The sequence below is a fragment of the Ptychodera flava genome, chromosome 12 (assembly GCF_041260155.1).
Source record: "Ptychodera flava strain L36383 chromosome 12, AS_Pfla_20210202, whole genome shotgun sequence".
NCBI classification, from domain to species: domain Eukaryota; kingdom Metazoa; phylum Hemichordata; class Enteropneusta; family Ptychoderidae; genus Ptychodera; species Ptychodera flava.
In genome coordinates, this window is record NC_091939.1 from 34,844,044 (window position 1) to 34,864,709 (window position 20,666).

Consider the following 20,666-nt stretch of genomic DNA (forward strand, 5'->3'; position numbering starts at 1 on the left):
TTCACAATTGCTATTAGCCACCTCTCTATTGTTCAAAATGAATTGTTATATGAATTGAAAAATTGCAAATTGAATGGTAAAGAACTGAAAACCACACATAAATTTACCTGGCACTCCAACTAATTCTTAGCAAAGAAACCAATGCAAGGCCCCCTCCTTCATCACTATGGCAACACACTAAAGTTTAAAGTGATAAAAGACACTGCGGTATATCAATTCATTCTACAGTTACAATGTACATTCCTTGTCATTATTTTTTGTGATACTTCAGACTTATCATTTAAATTGAAGTGGTATTATAAAAATTGATACTTCAGTGTGATTCCAAGTAGCAATTTCTGTAAGGTTTCATTTGTTATTTGATTGGTGACATGAAATACGTGGATCAGCGTAGCTTTAACTTTTGATTATCATTATTTATTTTCTTTTTAACGTCAACCACAGTTTATTTCTGAAAGCTTCACACACCACACTGTACACTTCTTATACAGACAGATGCAATGGTCGTATCTTGGCACTTCTGGCCTTCAAAATAGGTCTCTCACTTAAAAGGACAGTAAGATTTCTCACTTAAAGGGACATCGACAACAGCTGTACATTTTGATGATTTTCTCCCTTGTGTTTTGCATGCCAATTGCAAGTTGTTCTTCTACTCCCCAAACCATGTAGAAACATCCTCTATTTTACTTGCCAGGACAGTATCTATATACAATGTAATGTTGTTTACATTTTAATTCTAGCATGGACCAGAATTCACTTGTCAACAATAACACTGCAATCTACACATCTACAGGCTGTGTTGATGAGCTGGATACTATGTGTGTAGACATGCTGTAGTGAGTAGAACAAGACACTGTGGTTGATATTAAAAACAATACTTGTGAAAAAGTCATCAAAATTTACAGCTGCTGGCCTTCTAAGTCAAATCAATTGTCAGTGAGGAACTTCTGAAAGTTATAAATTGTTTTAAATTCTGGCTTTTCAAGGTTTTGGTTGTTATGAAGGCTTAGCCTAGGGCTCCAGCCCTGCCCTGCCTAGCAGATATCTTTGGTCAGCCTCACCTAAAAAGTTGCACTGCGTCTTAACCTGTTTACCCCCAATTCCCTGTAAACAGGTCCACTCTCATCCTTGATAACAATGGGTTTTGGCCAAACCATGGTAGTGAAAGGGTTAAACTTAAGACAGTTTGTCTTTTGTAGAAATGAGTACAAGACAAGCAACATTATATCACCATGCCCTGTCCATTACGTTTTCATAGGTTGAGCTGAACCACGTGACTACCCACAAATACACAGTAATGGTTTGTTTTCATGCCAGTGAATATGAATAATATCGTAAACATAGTAACTTTACAGCTAAAATGAAAATTGTGATTTGTACAAAATTCATAATCAACCACAAAATAAAATGGAGCATTTGTGGGCCAAGTTTAGACGCTTTTTTCAAAAGAATCTCCGGATTTGCAATTTTTTGGTACTGCACGCACTACTCACTGACAGGTTCTGGGGCCCTGTTGTCGTTTGAACGGGAAATTTTCGTAAATTTTAATGGTTTTTCGGGGCTCGTTGATAATATAATGGAAATAACAGACTCTGCGCTGACCATTAACGTTTATTTATGGGCGCGGGCAAGAGGAAAGCCAAATTAACAGGCTCGGCAAGCCTTGCCCGTTAATTTTTGGCTTTCCTCTCACCCTTACCCATAAATAAATGTTAATGGTCAGCACATCGTCCGTTATTTCGATAGTAGAAACTTTTCCTGTAAATGTCAACTTCATTTACATACCCCGAACCTCTCTGAAAAAATGAACTTTTGAAGATAACAAATTTGTTAATGTGAAATGATTGTAAACAATTTAAAAATGAATTTGTAGGTCTGAAGATATTCTGTATTTTATCAATGATTGAATAGAGACTGTACTTGTATCAAAATATGTATAATATAAACAAGACTTTGATTTTTGAAAATATTTATCATTCCACATTGAGTGATGTATCAATGAATTTTCTCTTGACAGGACCAATATCATACCCAATTGATGGCTGGTAATCTCACTTCTTTGATGAGAGAATATCTACCTGCCATTGGTATGTAGTAATTTCATTCTCAGTAGTTTATACATGTACTGAGCTCGTACAATATTATGGTTCAAGTTTGATTAGACATTTAGATTTGATTGGAACACTGTCTGTTAGCAAAATTATTTCCTCAAGATTTCATCTGTGAAATATGTTTTGTAAAATAGATATTTTTAACCCTTTGAGCGCTGTAATTTGCTCCCGCCAAAATGTTTATGTAAAATTTTACAAATTTTTATAAATTTTTCTTTAATTTTTAGCTCCCATAGCCATATGTATATATGGCAATGGAAGCTATTCTTATAGGCTAGGGAAATGTCTGTATGTATGTATGTCTGTATGTCTGTATGTCTGTATGTCTGTATGTCTGTATGTCTGTATGTCTGTCCGTCAACATCAAAAACTCCAAAACCGCTGTACATTTCATCTTGATATTTGGTGTGTACATGGATGATGGGCTGTAGATGAGATTTTGTTCAAATGAAGTTGTCATTGCCAAAAATATGCAAATTAAGTGAAAAAATGTAAAAACAGTCAAAATTGAAAAAACTCAATAACCACTGAGCAGATTACATGAAAAATTAGCATGTACGTACTTTTGGCTGACATGCTTTTGGCTGACATGAAATGATTGTGCACATCTTGGGTCTGTATCTTGGACTAGCTATTTTTCATGAATTTTTTGTAATTTTCTCCCATTTTTGGTCAAAAAATCTCCTGCTCTGAAACCACAAGTCCGATTGATTTGAAACTTGGTATGGAAGTGCATAGGAGTGACCTTTCCCAAATTTGGGCAAATCGTGGTGAAATTTGCATATTTTTAGTTTACACGTCCATAGACTCCCATGTATAAGGCAGATCTCCATAGACTCCCATGTATAAGGCCACGAAAAATAAAAATTTAGTTTCTCATTGTATTCATATTGCAAAAAGGATGCAGTGACACAATTTTTAGTCCCCACGGATGAAGTCCAGTGAGTTTATAGATTGGGTCATGTCCGTCTGTTCGTCCATCCGTGAGTCCATCCGTTCACGCAGATATCTCGGATATTTTGACAAAATGTCATGTGACCTTGATGACCTTTGATCTCAAATATACATATTTGTCCATAACTCAGTAACCACAAGTGCTACCACCCTTCATGTATGGTATGATGGGACACCTTATGACGCCACATATTGTACCTCATTAATTATGCGCATATCTAATTTTGAGCGAGCCAATAGAGCTAGAGGTCTAGAGCTAGAAATTGTTCTTGAAAAAGTACAAAAAGCAGACAGTCAAAGTAATTAGCAATACTTGCAATATTGTACATGCAGATTGATGCTGGACAAAATTTGAATTGTACAGAATTGAACAGGCAACCTCAAAGTGACATTGTGAATCCAAGTCTGATGATACATTGCCTCAATCAATGGATCTCCTTCACCCTCTGGGTACAACAGATGATGAGAAAGATTAATTGTTTATTTACATGACACACACAGATAGCTCAAGTACCTGACAGAGGTGAACCAGACAGTGCTGGTGATATTCATTTGAAGTACATCCTGGATTTATCAGAAAGTCTTGTTTATGATATAGCTGCATAGAATGTGATTACTACTATGATTCAGATTTATTGTAGGGCATTAAGATTTCTGTGAGAATATTAAAGTGACAAACAGGCCGGAGGCCAATTGTACAGAGCACTCTGTTCTTTACAATTAAAGAATATAATCAATGCAACCTGAAAGATAAAGATTCATACCATGGCAACAGTAACCAAAGAAACAGGAAAGTGAAGGGTGTCACTACCTTCAGTCACTATACTGTGTCAATACCCATGTACCGGTACTTTCATGTCATTTTATCCATAATTAGTATGGTCAGATAAAATGTGTAGTGAAGATTGTAGGTAATTAAGCTGAATTTTAACTCTGCAATATAGCATCAGTTTATAAATGTGTCTGGTATCAGGTAGTGATTGTGAAATTGCTGTTCTGACCCGATGTACACTTTTGCCAGAAAAGAAGTTGTCATATGGTTTAACCACTATAGTAAGGTGTAATTAACAAAGTTGCTATGTCTGAACTAAACAGTGGTGTACTGCCATGTACTTTCCATAGATCAAGTGATATTAGCAGTGTATTATATTGCTTTGAATTTGCGGATTTTCTGCATGATTTTTTGGCACCACTTATGATGTACTATTGAGTCCCTAACTCCATAAAATAAGGAGGAAGAAATGTTGCAAAACAATACATCATTATTATTCATGAGACCATACATCCATATATATCCGTCCTTAACTTCAATGGTTTGTGGTGAATACAGTAGCATCTCAGATGAATAGTACTCTTTTCCTCCAGTCTCTCATACATGATCCATCCAATAATTCGAATACCAACATGCCTCAACACACTGCCATGTTTGCAAGTGATTGACAATATCATTGTCAACCTTGTTACAACAGCCATTCATTCCTCAACTCAATGCAACTTGGGAATGTCACGGAGACTAGTAATAGCCAGTGAATGTGATGGTTGCATTTGATATGTAAAACATTTCACTGAAAGTGAATTTAAATAACACGAGGTCTTTCTTCTTATTTTTCAGAGATGGTTGAAAACAGAGTGGAAACTAGAATGTATCAAAGGGACAGCAACACATTATTTTCAGAGACAATGATGGTGATATATGCAGTGATATTTTACTTGGACTCAGTGTTATGGATGCTAGATCAGACCTGATACTTTTACATTGAACACTAATACAGCAATCTGGAATAGAACTCCTTACAAAATGTCAGACTGAATATTATAATACATCTCAACTTGACAGTGTTATGTTGATTTATGCCTTGAAATCTTATCCTGTCACTGTAACCCCTGTCACAGGTTACCCTGATCCTCTGATCAATGGTATCTAAGCCTTGCCAGTGTCTGAGTGACAGCATCCATTCTGTTTGCAGCAAATATTCAATAAAACAAAGATCTACAAATCAATGGCACTGTGGAAATCCTAATTTCTCATCTAATCATTGACATCCTAATATCGTTAATATATATAAAGGGAGAAAATTGTCGTGCATATGACGTCAATCTTTATTTACTCAACACATAAAAACAGAGAGTATGGTATGGTACATCAAGATGTGTTACAAATGTAAGTGAACAATACAGAGAAAGAAAAACAACCATTCATCTCTGTAATACGAAAACATGCAATACTTACATTCATTGGAGCTGCTTGAGCTCAGTATAAACATGTGCTCTTTAAGAAAACAGTTAAAGTCTGAACAACAAATGAACAAAAGTTACTAGGACATTTTTCAGCCCGGAGCTGCTGAAGGGTTCAGCATACATTTGTATTGTTTAGAAATACAGCTAGATCAAGAACATTTTGTTCCATTAACTTTTTAACAACTTCTTCTTTTTCTAAGAGACTATGACATTTACAAAAATCTGTACCACTACTTTGTCCCAATAAAATTCTTTCTGAAGTATGATTTTTACATGAAAATAATAAATGAAACTCATCATCAATTTCATTATAATCACATCTTTGACAGATTATTTCACTCAAAGGTAATCTAGGTTTACTTTTTCTTCCCATTTCAATACCCAAGTTATGGTCACTCAATCTGAATTTGGACAAATGTTTACGGAGTGTAAAGTCAGACAAGCAATCTAAGTAATTTTCGAAGAGAAACTCAGTTTTGAAAATTCTATATGTACGTAATTTGTTACCATTTCCATTTTTTCTTACATCATCAGACAGATTTCTCCTCCATGAACCCAAATATTCACTTGTAAGATTTTCTTTTATTTTCTTCTTCAGTTGACAATATGATTTCACTCCCAATGAACTGAAAACATGCATATGATTACAATCCCCCAAATTGCGATTAATAAATTTCACCCGAGGAGATTGAAGTTTTCTGTTTTCTGTGAGTGCCTTTTTAAGAATGTGATTTGAAGGCAAACTGTTCAGTCTACACCAATATCTTATAACAGACATATAAAGTGAGATCTTCAATGGTAGTCTACCCAACTCAGCTCTTATGCCTTCCAAAGGAGTACGTTTACTGACTCCTAGAATAAATCTGTAAAACGACATACAAAGACTTTCAAGACAATTATCAGTACTAGTGATTTCTGTTGCCCAAATTTCAGAAGCATATGAAAGAATTGGACGGGGGCATACGCAAAGAATGCTGTGATTGATTTTTAGAAAAGCGCCTATGTGTCAATAATTAGATTCAAAAATTGCCAGTTTTTAGACGGAATGCTATAGTTTTCAGCTTGCAAGTGGAAGGTGGGCAGTGCGGTTACCATTGCAATGATAAAGATTGCATAATACGTCCCTTGTTTAACGTAATAGGCTTTTATCATTGTAAAAATTGCCAATTTTTGTCCAAAATTTTTACACGTTACAAAAAATCTATACCTGCACTGCTGCTGGGTTTGACGTCGTGTACGTACGTGAACTGTTTTCATCAGAGGGAAACCAGGCATAGTTGTCATATAAACGTTTATGAAGTAACAATTAATTACATTTTATCATGAATCAATACAAATAACATTGCCAATCTTAAACCCTGGCGCGACACCAAGGGCTGAGCCCTATATAAGCTTAATATTACAGTGTTATGACATGTAATGAAATTTTCATGCGGACGGAGTCCCTCATGTTCGTTCGTATCATGGTTGCAAGAAAAAGGAACAGCAACCAAATGAAGTTTGCACTAGATATGACAGGCAACATATCAAACTCCTATCCAGAAGAACTGAGACTGTTGCAGATTTCAGATATTTATATTTATAGTTTGAGGCCATACACATGTTCCGGTGCAAGAAACTCTTGTAAAATTTGAACTACAACATTGTAACATGGTATGCATATATCACCAGTCCAACCTTCACGATACACATAGAGCAATCCGAAGTCAAATTTTGTGCCTGACAGAGAGTCTGCATCCATTATTCTCCGATGGGAGTAAGGTGCGCAATTGTGTCTTTTATAGTGATGCCTTTTCAAACTCCATGTATTAGCTATGGAAGCTTATCTAGCTAAAGTGGCTAAACACAGCTGAGCAACTACCTAATTATCGTCATTAACTTTATGTCGCTATTTAGCTAGGTCTTTCTGGTGGCCTGAGAATTTTTTTTAAGATATATGCAATATTTCGCGCGTCTACTTATCGTTCTAAACTTTGTAAATTTGCAGCTCCTTAGATAATGCTTTCTGTCGAACCTAGAAAAAGGTTTTCGGAAGACATATCCGATATTTAGCAATTCTAATTACCGTTCTAAAATATAAATTTGCCACTTTTTAGCTCGGGCTTTCTGGCGGACCTAGGAAAAAGTGTTCGAAAGATATACGCGATATTAAGTGCGTCTATCCGTGTAAAGTTTTCGAAATATATAACCGATATTCAGCTCGTTTAAATATTCTAAACTGTATAAAGTTGTCGTTTTATAACTGTGTCTTTCTAGTTGACATAGACAATAGCTTTCAAAAGATACATATGATATCTAGTGCGTCTTATTATCATCCTTAACTTTATATATTTTGTGCTCTCTAACTCGGAATTTCTTGTTTTTGGAAGATATATGCGCTAGTTACCGCGTCTAAATACTGTCTACACTTTATACTTTTGCCACTTTTTTAGCCCGGGCTTTCTGGCGGACCTAGAAAAGTAAACTTGAAAGACACATGCAAGATTTGGCCCATCGAATTCTCGTTCTACATTTTCAAAATTTGCGCTCTTAAGCTCTCTTTTTCTGACGGACCTAGAAAGAAGTTTTTGACAGATGTATAATAATATGCATGATAAATATGTGATATTTAGCGGGTCTAAAAGTCGTTCTAAATTTGATAAATTTGTTGCACTTTAGCTCGGGCCTTCTCGTTTTGACAAAACATATTCGATATTTATCGCGTCTAAATATCGTTCTACGATTATAAAATTACCACGTTTTACCTCGCGCTTTTTGGCGAACCTGAAAATTATTTTTGGAAGATATAGCCTATGCGATACTCAACGCGTCTAAATATCGTTCTAAAATTTATAAATTTATCGTTCTTTAGCTCCGGTTTTCTGGTTTTTGCAAAGATACCTATATAATTTATAATATATTTAGTGCGTCTAAATAACGTTCTAAATTTGATAAATTGCCGCATTTCAGCTCAGGCCTCGTTTTGGAAGACATATGCGACAGTTAGCGCATCTTAATATCGTTCTAAACTTTATAAATTTGCCTCCTGTTTAGCTTGGTCTTTCTGGGGTTGTTCTAAACTTTATAAATTTTACACTTTTTAGCTGGATCTTTTTGGCAGACTAGAAAAAAGTTTTTAAAAATATATATAATGATATTTAGCGGGACTAAATATCCTTGTAAATTTGATAACTTTGCCGCTCTTTAGTTCGGACCTGTTCGTTTTGGTAAAGTATATGCGATAGTAGCGCGTCTAAATACCGCTCTAATTTATAAATTTGCCACTTTTTAGCTGGCACTTTCTGGCGGACCAAAGAAAATTGCTTTTTGAAGATACATGCGATACTTAGCGCGTCTTATTATCCTTCTAAATATAATAAATTTGCCGCCCTTAGTTCGGCTTTTCAGACGGACCTAGCAAACCTTTTTCAGATATATGCGATATTTGATGCGTCTTATTATCGTTCTAAACTTTATAAATTTTCCACTCTTTAGCTCAGCCTTTCTGGTGCATCTAGAAAAAAGACTTTCAATTATATATATGATATTTATCGCGTCGGAATATCGTTCTTAACTTTAAAATTTGCCACTTGTTAGCACGGGATTTTTGACGAACTTAGAAAAATAATTTTAATATAATATAATATAATATAATATATGCGATACTTAGCGCATCTAATTATCGTTCTTACCTTTATAAATTTGGCTTTCTTTAACCCGGTGTTTCTGGCGGACCTAGAAATATTGTTTGCAGATCTATGCGATGGTTAGTGCGTCTAATTATCTGTCGAAATTTTATACATTTTCCGCTCTTTAGCTCTGTCTTTCAGGTGGACCTTGAAAAACTGTCTTTCAGGTGGACCTTGAAAAACGTTTTTTGGAAGATATATATGTATGATATATGAAAATTAGCGCATTTAAATATCTTCTCAACTTTATAAATTTGCCACTTTTAAAGTCGGGCTTTCTGGCGGACCTAGAAAATGTTTTTGAATTAAATATATGATATCTAGCGTATCTAATTATTGTTCTAAATTTTTCTCGTTTTGCAAGATATGTGCGATATGTACGTCGAAATACCATTCTAAACTTCATAAGTTTGCAACTTCTTAGCCCGGACTTTCTGACGGACCCACAAAAACTATTTTTCAAGATATATGCGATACCTAGCGTGTCTCATTATCGTTTTAAACTTAATAAATTTGCCGCTCTTAGTTCGGTCTTTCTGGCGGACTCAGAAAAATGTCTTTAAGATATATGCGGTATTTGGTGCATGTAAATGTCGTTTTCAACTTTATAAATCTGCCACTTTTGAGCTCGGGCTCTCTGGCGTCATAGACAAAATATTTTTGAAGATATATGCGATACTTAACGCGTCTTATTGTCGTAAATTTGCCGCTCTTTAGCTCCGTCTTTCTGGCGGACCTTGAAATATAGATATGCGATATTTAGCCTGTCTAATTATGGTTCTAAATTTTATACATGTTGCGCTCTTTAGCTCTGTCTTTGTGGCGTACCTAGAAAACAGTTTTTGAAGATCTATAGAATATACGATATTTAGCGTGTCTAAATATCGTTCTAAATTTGATAAATTTGCCTCATTTCAGCTCGGGCTTTCTCGTTTATGAAGACATATTCAATAGTTAGCGCGTATACATATCGTTCTAAACTCCATAAATTTGGCACTTTTAGCTCGGTCTTTCTGGCGGACCCAGAAATAGTTATTTAAAAAATATATATAATATGTTGTATTAAGCGGGTCTTGATATCGTTGTTAATTTGATAAATTTGCCGCTCTTTAGTTTTCGTTTTGGCAAAATATATCCTATATTTAGCGTGTCGTAAGCTTTATCGAATTACCACTTTTTAGTTCGTGCTTTGTGGCGAATGGTTCACCATAAACTTCTTTTTGAAAGATATATGCGATACTCAGCCCGTCAAAATATCATTCAAACTTTTTAAATTTACCGTACTTTAGCTCGGGTTTTCTGGTTTTTTGACGATATATCCGACATTCAGCGCGTCTCATTAACGTTTTAAACTTTATAAATTTGCCACTTGTTATCTCGGACTTTCTGACAGATGTAGTAAAATTATTTTAATATGTATTTGCGATACCTAGCGCGTCTATTTATCGTTGGAAACGTTATAAATTTATCGCCCTTAGTTCGGTTTTTCTGGCGCACTTACAACACTGTCTTTAACATATATGCGATATTTGGTGCGTCTTAATATCGTTCTCAACTTTATAAATCTGCCATTTTCTGGTTCCGGCTTTCTGGCGGACGTCGAAAAAAAGATTGGAAGATATATATATATATATATATATATATATATATATATATATATATATATATATATATATATATATATATATATATATATATATATATATATATGTTTATATTCATATATAATATTTAGCGCGTCTAAATAACGATCTTACATTTGATAAATTTGCCTCATTTTAAGCTTTGGTTTCCTGGCGGACATAGAAAAAGTATTTTTAAAGATATGTGCGGTACCTGGCGTGTCTAATTATCCTTGGAAACTTAATAAATTTTCCACCCTAAGTTCGGTCTTTCTTGCAGACTTCGAAAATTTCCTTAAGACATATGCGCTATTTGCTTGGTCTTAATATTGTTCTCAACTTTAGAAATCTGCCGACTTTTAGCTTTGGTTTCCTGGCAGACATAGAAAAAGTATTTTTAAAGATATGTGCGATACCTAGCGCGTTATATAATCGTTATAACCGCTCTTTAGGTCCGTCTTTCTTGCGGACCTTGAAATATTGTTTCAAAATATGCGATGTTTTGCGCGTCTCATTCTCTGTCTTAATTTTTTCACTTTTCCGCTCTTTAGCTGTAAACACGATTTTAACTAATTTGTGGTCATTGAAGGATAAAGTAATGTCTTTTTGATTAATGATTAATAGGGCGTCTAAATATCGTTTTAAATGTGATAAATTTGCCTCATTTCAGCTCGGACTATCTCGTTTTGCAAGATATATGCGACAGTTAGTGCGTCTAAATATCGTTCTCAATTTTATAAATTTGCCTTTTTCTAGCTGAGTCATTTTGGCGGACCTAAAAAACAATTTTAATGATATGTATATGATATTTGGCGAGTCTAAATATCGTTCTAAATGTGATAAATTTGCGGCTCTTTAGCTCGGACTTTCTCGGTTTGGCCGATATATACGATAGCTAGCGCGTCTAAATATCGGTTTAAGTTTATGAATTTGGCACTTTGAGCTGGGTCTTTCTGGCGGACCCGGAAAAAATTCTTTGAAAAATAAAATTATTGAAAAGTATATAGAATATATGATATTTAGCGGGTGTAAATATCGTTCTAAATTTGATGAAATTGCCGCTCTTTATTTCGGGCTTTTTCCTTTTGGCAAAATATACTCGATATTTAGCGCGTCTAAATATCGTCCTATGCTATCTAAAATGTCTACCTGTTAGCTCGTGCTTTGTGGTGGACCAGAAACTTCTTTTTGTAAGATATGTGCGATACTCAGCCCGTCTTAATATCGTTCTAAACTTTATAAATTTCCCTTGCTTTAGTTCGGATTTTCTGGTTTTGGAAAGATATATCCGATATTTAGCGCGTCTAATTATCGTTTCAACCTTTAAAACTTGACTCTCTTTAGCTCAGTCTTTTTGATTGCCTTGAAATATTATTGAAAGATACATGCGATATTTAGCGCGCCTAATGATCGTTCTAAATTTTATGAATGATGCGCTCTATAGCTCTGACTTTCTGGCGGACGTCGAAAAAAAGGTTGGAAGATATATATATATATGTGTATATATATATATATATATATATATATATATATATATATATATATATATATATATATATATATATATATATATATATATATGTGTGTGTGTGTGTGTGTGTGTGTGTGTGTGTGTTTATATATCATATATAATAGTTAGCGCGTCTAAATAACGATCTAAATTTGATAAATTTGCCTCATTTCAGCTCGGGCTTTCTCGTTTTGGAAGATATATGCTACAGTTAGTGCGTTTCAATATCGTTTTAAACTATATGAATATGCCACTTTTGTGCTCGGACGTGCTGATAGATCAAGAAAAATTATTTTTGAAGATGTATAGGATATCTGGCGCGTCTAATTATCCTTGGAAACTTAATAAATTTTCCGCCCTAAGTTTGGTCTTTCTGGCAGACTTCAAAAATTTCCTTAAGAGATATGGGCTATTTGCTGGGTCTTAATATTATTCTGAACTTTAGAAATCTGCCGATTTTTAGCTTTGGTTTCCTGGCAGACATAGAAAAAGTATTTTTAAAGATATGTGCGATACCTAGCGCGTTATATAATCGTTATAACCTTATTAAATTTACCGCTCTTTAGGTCCGTCTTTCTTGCGGACCTGGAAATATTGTTTCAAAATATGCGATGTTTTGCGCGTCTTATTCTCAGTCTAAATTTTTTCACTTTTCCGCTCTTTAGCTGTGAACACGATTTTAACTAATTTGTGGTCATTGAAGGGTGAAGTAATGTCTTTTTGATTAATAATTAACGGGGCATCTAAATATCGTTTTAAATGTGATAAATTTGCCTCATTTCAGCTCGGACTTTCTCGTTTTTCAAGATATATGCGACAGTTAGTGCGTCTAAATATCGTTCTCAATTTTATAAATTTGCCTTTTTCTAGCTGATTCATTTTGGCGGATCTAAGTAAACAATTTTAATGATATGTATATGATATTTGGCGAGTCTAAATATCGTTCTAAATGTGATAAATTTGCGGCTCTTTAGCTCGGACTTTCTCGGTTTGGCCGATATATACGATAGCTAGCGCGTCTAAATATCGGTTTAAGTTTATGAATTTGGCACTTTGAGCTGGGTCTTTCTGGCGGACCCGGAAAAAATTCTTTAAAAAATAAAATTAATGAAAAGTATAATAGAATATGTGATATTTAGCGGGTGTAAATATCGTTCTAAATTTGATGAAATTGCCGCTCTTTATTTCGGGCTTTTTCCTTTTGGCAAAATATACTCGATATTTAGCGCGTCTAAATATCGTCCTATGCTATCTAAAATGTTTGTCCGTTAGCTCGTGCTTTCTGATGGACCAGAAACTTCTTTTTGGAAGATATGTGCGATACTCAGCCCGTCTAAATATCGTTCTAAACTTTATAAATTTCCCTTGCTTTAGCTCAGATTTTCTGGTTTTGGTAAGATATATCCGATATTTAGCGCGTCTAATTATCGTTTCAAGCTTTAAAAATTGACTCTCTTTAGCTCAGTATTTATGATTGCTTTGAAATGTTATTGACAGATACATGCGATATTTAGCGCACCTAATGATCGTTCTAAATTTTATGAATGATGCGCTCTATAGCTCTGTCTTTCTGGCGGACGTCGAAAAAAAAGTTGGAAGATATATATATATATGTTTATATATAATATATAATATTTAGCGCGTCTAAATAACGATCTAAATTTGATAAATTAGCCTCATTTCATCTCGGGCTTTCTCGTTTTGGAAGATATATGCTACAGTTAGTGCGTTTCAATATCGTTTTAAACTATATGAATATGCCACTTTTGCGCTCGGACTTGCTGATAGATCTAGGAAAATTATTTTTGAAGATATATGCGATACCTGGCGCGTCCAATTATCCTTGGAAACTTAATAAATTTTCCACCCTAAGTTCGGTCTTTCTGGCAGACTTCGAAAATTTCCTTAAGAGATATGCGCTATGTGCTTGGTCTTAATATTGTTCTGAACTTTAGAAATCTGCCGATTTTTAGCTTTGGTTTCCTGGCAGACATAGAAAAAGTATTTTTAAAGATATGTGCGATACCTAGCGCGTTATATAAACGTTATATCCTTATTACATTTACCGCTCTTTAGTGCGTCTTTCTTGTGGACCTTGAAATATTGTTTCAAAATATGCGATGTTTTGCGCGTCTTATTCTCAGTCTAAACTTTTTCACTTTTCCGCTCTTTAGCTGTGAACACGATTTTAACTAATTGTGGTCATTGAAGGGTGAAGTAATGTCTTTTTGATTGACAATTAACGGGGCATCTAAGTATCGTTTTAAATGTGATAAATTTGCCTCATTTCAGCTCGGACTTTCTCGTTTTGCAAGATATATGCGACAGTTAGTGCGTCTAAATATCGTTCTCAATTTTATAAATTTGCCTTTTTTCTAGCTGAGTCATTTTGGCGGACCTAAAAAACAATTTTAATGATATGTATATGATATTTGGCGAGTCTAAATATCGTTCTAAATGTGATAAATTGCGGCTCTTTAGTCGGACTTTCTCGGTTTGGCCGATATATACGATAGCTAGCGCGTCTAAATATCGGTTTAAGTTTATGAATTTGGCACTTTGAGCTGGGTCTTTCTGGCGGACCCGGAAAAAATTCTTTAAAAAATAAAATAATGAAAATTATAATACAATATGTGATATTTAGCGGGTGTAAATATCGTTCTAAATTTGATGAAATTGCCGCTCTTTATTTCGGGCTTTTTCCTTTGGCAAAATATACTCGATATTTAGCGCGTCTAAATATCGTCCTATGCTATCTAAAATGTCTACCTGTTAGCTCGTGCTTTGTGGTGGACCAGAAACTTCTTTTTGGAAGATATGTGCGATACTCAGCCCGTCTAAATATCGTTCTAAACTTTATAAATTTCCCTTGCTTTAGCTCGGATTTTCTGGTTTTGGTAAGATATATCCGATATTTAGCGCGTCTAATTATCGTTTCAACCTTTAAAAATTGACTCTCTTTAGCTCAGTATTTCTGATTGCTTTGAAATGTTATTGAAAGCTACATGCGATATTTAGCGCACTTAACGATCGTTCTAAATTTTATGAATGATGCGCTCTATAGCTCTGTCTTTCTGGCGGATGTCGAAAAAAAAGATTGGAAGATATATATATATGTTTATATATCATATATGATATTTAGCGCGTCTAAATAACGATCTAAATTTGATAAATTAGCCTATTTCATCTCGGGCTTTCTCGTTTTGGAAGATATATGCTACAGTGAGTGCGTTTCAATATCGTTTTAAAACTATATGAATATGCCACTTTTGTGCTCGGACTTGCTGATAGAGCTAGGAAAATTATTTTTGAAGATATATGCGATACCTGGCGCGTCCAATTATCCTTGGAAACTTAATAAATTTTCCACCCTAAGTTCGGTCTTTCTGGCAGACTTCGAAAATTTCCTTAACAGATATGCGCTATGTGCTTGGTCTTAATATTGTTCTGAACTTTAGAAATCTGCCGATTTTTAGCTTTGGTTTCCTGGCAGACATAGAAAAAGTATTTTTAAAGATATGTGCGATACCTAGCGCGTTATATAATCGTTATAACCTTATTAATTTGCCACTCTTTAGGTCCGTCTTTCTTGCGGACCTTGAAATATTGTTTGAAAATATGCGATGTTTTCTCATCATTCGCACGTGAAGTATGGCGTTCCACAGGGATCTGTCCTCGGGCCAATTTTATTCACGCTCTACACAGCACCACTGGAGGATATTATAGTAGGCCATAATCTTGACTACATGATGTACGCTGATGACACACAGATGTACATTATCTGCAATAAACCTGAAGATGTTAGCGCCGGTGTTGAAATATGTGTTGATGATATTCGCGGATGGATGAGAAGTAACATGTTAGTGCTGAACGATAATAAGACCGAAGTTATTCATTTTTCATCACGCTTGAAACACGATATGGCAGAACTGAATAACCTCAGGATTGGTGAACTTAACATCACTCCCTCTCCTTTCGTTCGGAATCTTGGTGTTATTCTCAACAGGGATGGCTTTATGTGTGAACATATCAGTCAACTTTGTAGGAACGCATATTTCTCTTTATCAAGAATCGGTAAAATTCGTAAATTACTCGACAAGCCCACTACTGAGAAACTCATTCATGCATTCGTTACTTCTAGACTTGACTATTGTAACAGTCTGTTCTATGGCATCTCAAATGACCAGCTGACCCGTCTGCAGTCTGTTCAAAATGCAGCAGCCCGTCTCGTCACAGGTACACGCAAATACGACCACATCACCCCTGTTTTCATTAATTTACACTGGTTACCTGTGAAAGCTCGTATTCAATTCAAAATTTTATTGACTACTTTTAAGATTGTTAGAGGTGATGCACCGCTTTATCTGACCGATTTGATTGATCTGTACGTACCGTCAAGAAATCTGCGATCTTCTGAGAAATTGCGTTTAACTCCTCCTCGCGGATATTTTAATAAGTCCTACGGTCAAAGAGCATTTTCGGTATGTGCTCCTTGCTGTGGAATGCACTGCCCTCAAAAATTCGTTGTGCCAGAAATGTTACTTCTTTAAACGTTGTTTGAAAACCCATCTTTTTACCAAGTTTTACTCATAATTGTAGTTTTTTGAGTTTTTAGCTGTTTTTGTATCTTTTTGTATCTTTTAAATACTTGTGTTCAGCGCACTGAGACGTTGTGGAGTGCGTTTTTTTAAGAATTAAATATTATTATTATTAGGGGACAAAGCCCTATGGGGCTTGTCCCCTATTGTATTTACTCTGGATCACTTCTTCTTCTTCTTCTTCTTCTTCTTCTTCTTCTTCTTTTTCTTCTTCTTCCGTAAATTCTTTGCAAAGCTTGATCATCTCCAATACCGTTACGCGCAGCTTTTTCAAAGTTGCAGGGCATATTGAGCATACTGAGTACTGGTGCACCTGACCCTTCATATTTTGATTGGATACATGACCTGGCTGTTATTAATTATTAAAAATTTTAATTTCACCTAATTTGCATAAAAATTGAAAAATCGAAAATCTGTTAAGAAACTTTTTAGACCATACTACCTAGATGCTACATACCAAATTTCAGGAATTTTCACCTTGCCGTTTATGAGAAGAAGATTTTTAAAGTATTATTTTTCTGATTTTTCAATAACCTTTGACCTCCCCTATACGTCTGCAGCTAAGCTATACCAATGGCTTATTCTGGCCTATGTGAGAGTCGTGGGGGGCCGGGGGCTAGTGACTACTGAACAATGACCTACAGGGGATCAAACTGCAAATCAATATTTTGAAGATGAACTTGACCTATGACCCTGGCATGTTTCTCTACCACATTGATTATGCACATATGTAATTCCAGCCTTCAAACTAGAGCTAGAGTTCTGATTTTTGGTACACAAGGACATGTATCAGTGTTACGGTTTTTTAACAAAATGTCACATGACAAGCTCATCCTATACCTCATTGATTATGCACATATCTAATTCTGGGCAAGCCAATAGAGCTGGAGGTCTGATTTTTGGTATATAGTGATAACCATTGAAAACAATTTTTTTCACAAAATGTCACATGACCTTGATGACCCTTGACCCCAAATATACATATCTGTCCATAACTCAGTAACCACAAGGGCTACACCCTTCATATTTGGTATGATGGGAGACCTTATGGTACCATAGGTCATGCCTCATTAAATATGCACATATCTAATTTTGGGCAAGCCAACAGAGCTAGAGGTCTGATTTTTGGTATATAAGGATAACTATGGGATACAATTTTTTTGACAAAATGTCACATGACCTCGATGACCTTTGACCTCAAATATACATATCTGTCCATAACACAGTAACCACAAGGGCTACACCATTCATATTTGGTATGATGGGACACCTTATGGTACCATAGGTCATGCCTCATTAAATATGCACATATCTAATTTTGGGCAAGCCAACAGAGCAAGAGGTCTGATTTTTGGTATATAGGGATAACTATGGGATACAATTTTTTTGACAAAATGTCACGTGACCTCGATGACCTTTGACCTCAAATATACATATCTGTCCATAACTCAGTAACCACAAGGGCTACACCCTTCATATTTGGTATGATGGGAGACCTTATGGTACCATACGTCATGCCTCATTAAATATGCACATATCTAATTTTGGGCAAGCAAACAGAGCAAGAGGTCTGATTTTAGGTATATAGGGATAACTATGGGATACAATTTTTTTGACAAAATGTCACGTGACCTCGATGACCTTTGACCTCAAATATACATATCTGTCCATAACTCAGTAACCAAGAGGGCTACACCATTCATATTTGGTATGATGGGAGACCTTATGGTACCATAGGTCATGCCTCATTAAATATGCACATATCTAATTTTGGGCAAGCCAACAGAGCTAGAGGTCTGATTTTTGGTATATAGGGATAACTATGGGATACAATTTTTTTGACAAAATGTCACATGACCTCGATGACCTTTGACCTCAAATATACATATCTGTCCATAACTCAATAACCACAAGGGCTACACCCTTCATATTTGGTATGATGGGACACCTTATGGTACCATAGGTCATGCCTCATTAAATATGCACATATCTAATTTTGGGCAAGCCAACAGAGCAAGAGGTCTGATTTTTGGTATATAGGGATAACTATGGGATACAATTTTTTTGACAAAATGTCACGTGACCTCGATGACCTTTGACCTCAAATATACATATCTGTCCATAACTCAGTAACCACAAGGACTACACCCTTCATATTTGGTAAGATGGGATACCTTATGGTACCATAGGTCATGCCTCATTAAATATGCACATATCTAATTTTGGGCAAGCCAACAGAGCTCGAGGTCTGATTTTTGGTATATAGGGATAACTATGGGATACAATTTTTTTGACAAAATGTCACGTGACCTCGATGACCTTTGACCTCAAATATACATATCTGTCCATAACTCAGTAACCAAGAGGGCTACACCATTCATATTTGGTATGATGGGAGACCTTATGGTACCATAGGTCATGCCTCATTAAACATGCACATATCTAATTTTGGGCAAGCCAACAGAGCTAGAGGTCTGATTTTTGGTATATAGGGATAACTATGGGATACAATTTTTTTGACAAAATTTCACATGACCTCGATGACCTTTGACCTCAAATATACATACCTGTCCATAACTCAGTAACCACAAGGACTACATCCTTCATATTTGGTGAGATGGGATACCTTATGGTAAGATATGCTGTACCTCATTAAATATGCACATATCTAATGTCGATGACCTTTTTACCATAAATATACATATTTGTCCATAACTCAGTAACCAAGAGTCCTATACCCTTCATATTTGGTACGATCTTAGACCTTATGATGCCACATGCAGTACCTCATAATTGTGCACATTTCTAATTTTGAGCTAGCAATAAACCTAGTGTTCAGATTTTTTGTTCACAGATGTAACATAAGGAAAGAAAGTTTAGTTGGAAAAAAGACATGTAACGGTAATGACCTTTGCCCTCTCTGATTACATTTGCCTTCTTTTTCCCACTTAAGATTGCTTTGGCTTGGCATTGCTGCTTGCAGCTATATTTAATATTATTTTGGCGCGTCTTATTCTCGGTCTAAATTTTTTCACTTTTCCGCTCTTTAGCTGTGAACACGATTTTTACTAATTTGTGGTCATTGAAGGGTGAAGTAATGTCTTTTTGATTAATGATTAATAGGGCGTTTAAATATAGTTTTAAATGTGATAAATTTGCGTCATTTCAGCTCGGACTATCTCGTTTTGCAAGATATATGCGACAGTTAGTGCGTCTAAATATCGTTCTCAATTTTATAAATTTGCCTTTTTCTAGCTGGTCTTTTTGGCAGACCTAAGGAAACAATTTTAATGATATGTATATGATATTTGGCGAGTCTAAATATCGTTCTAAATGTGATAAATTTGCGGCTCTTTAGCTCGGACTTTCTCGGTTTGGCCGATATATACGATAGCTAGCGCGTCTAAATATCGGTTTAAGTTTATGAATTTGGCACTTTGAGCTAGGTCTTTCTGGCGGACCCGGAAAAAATTCTTTGAAAAATAAAATTATTGAAAAGTATATAGAATATATGATATTTAGCGGGTGTAAATATCGTTCTAAATTTGATGAAATTGCCGCCCTTTATTTCGGGCTTTTTCCTTTGGCAAAATATACTCGATATTTAGCGCGTCTAAATATCGTCCTATGCTATCTAAAATGTCTACCTGTTAGCTCGTGCTTTGTGGTGGACCAGAAACTTCTTTTTGGAAGATATCTGCAATACTCAGCCCGTCTTAATATCGTTCTAAACTTTAAAATTTCCCTGCTTTAGCTCGGATTTTCTGGTTTTGGTAAGATATATCCGATATTTAGCGCGTCTAATTATCGTTTCAACCTTTAAAAATTGACTCTCTTTAGCTCAGTCTTTTTGATTGCCTTGAAATATTATTGAAAGATACATGCGATATTTAGCACGCCAAATGATCGTTCTAAATTTTATGAATGATACGCTCTATAGCTCTGACTTTCTGGTGGACGTCAAA

At 35.3% G+C, this 20,666-nt stretch overlaps 1 protein-coding gene across 6 annotated transcripts in view; it reads left to right on the plus strand.

Moving 5' to 3' along the window:
* Positions 1-5,066, plus strand: part of LOC139145736 (calcium release-activated calcium channel protein 1-like) — a 28,726-nt gene extending 23,660 nt beyond the window's left edge. For 4 of the 6 annotated variants that reach the window (XM_070717046.1, XM_070717045.1, XM_070717049.1 and 1 more), the window contains 3 exons: positions 741-836; positions 2,018-2,087; positions 4,678-5,066. The gene's annotated coding sequence lies outside the window, so the exon portion shown is untranslated. The remainder of the gene's footprint in view (positions 1-740; positions 837-2,017; positions 2,088-4,677) is intronic. The other 2 variants (XM_070717047.1, XM_070717050.1) reach the window with 2 other exon arrangements.
* Positions 5,067-20,666: the final 15,600 nt, after the last annotated feature.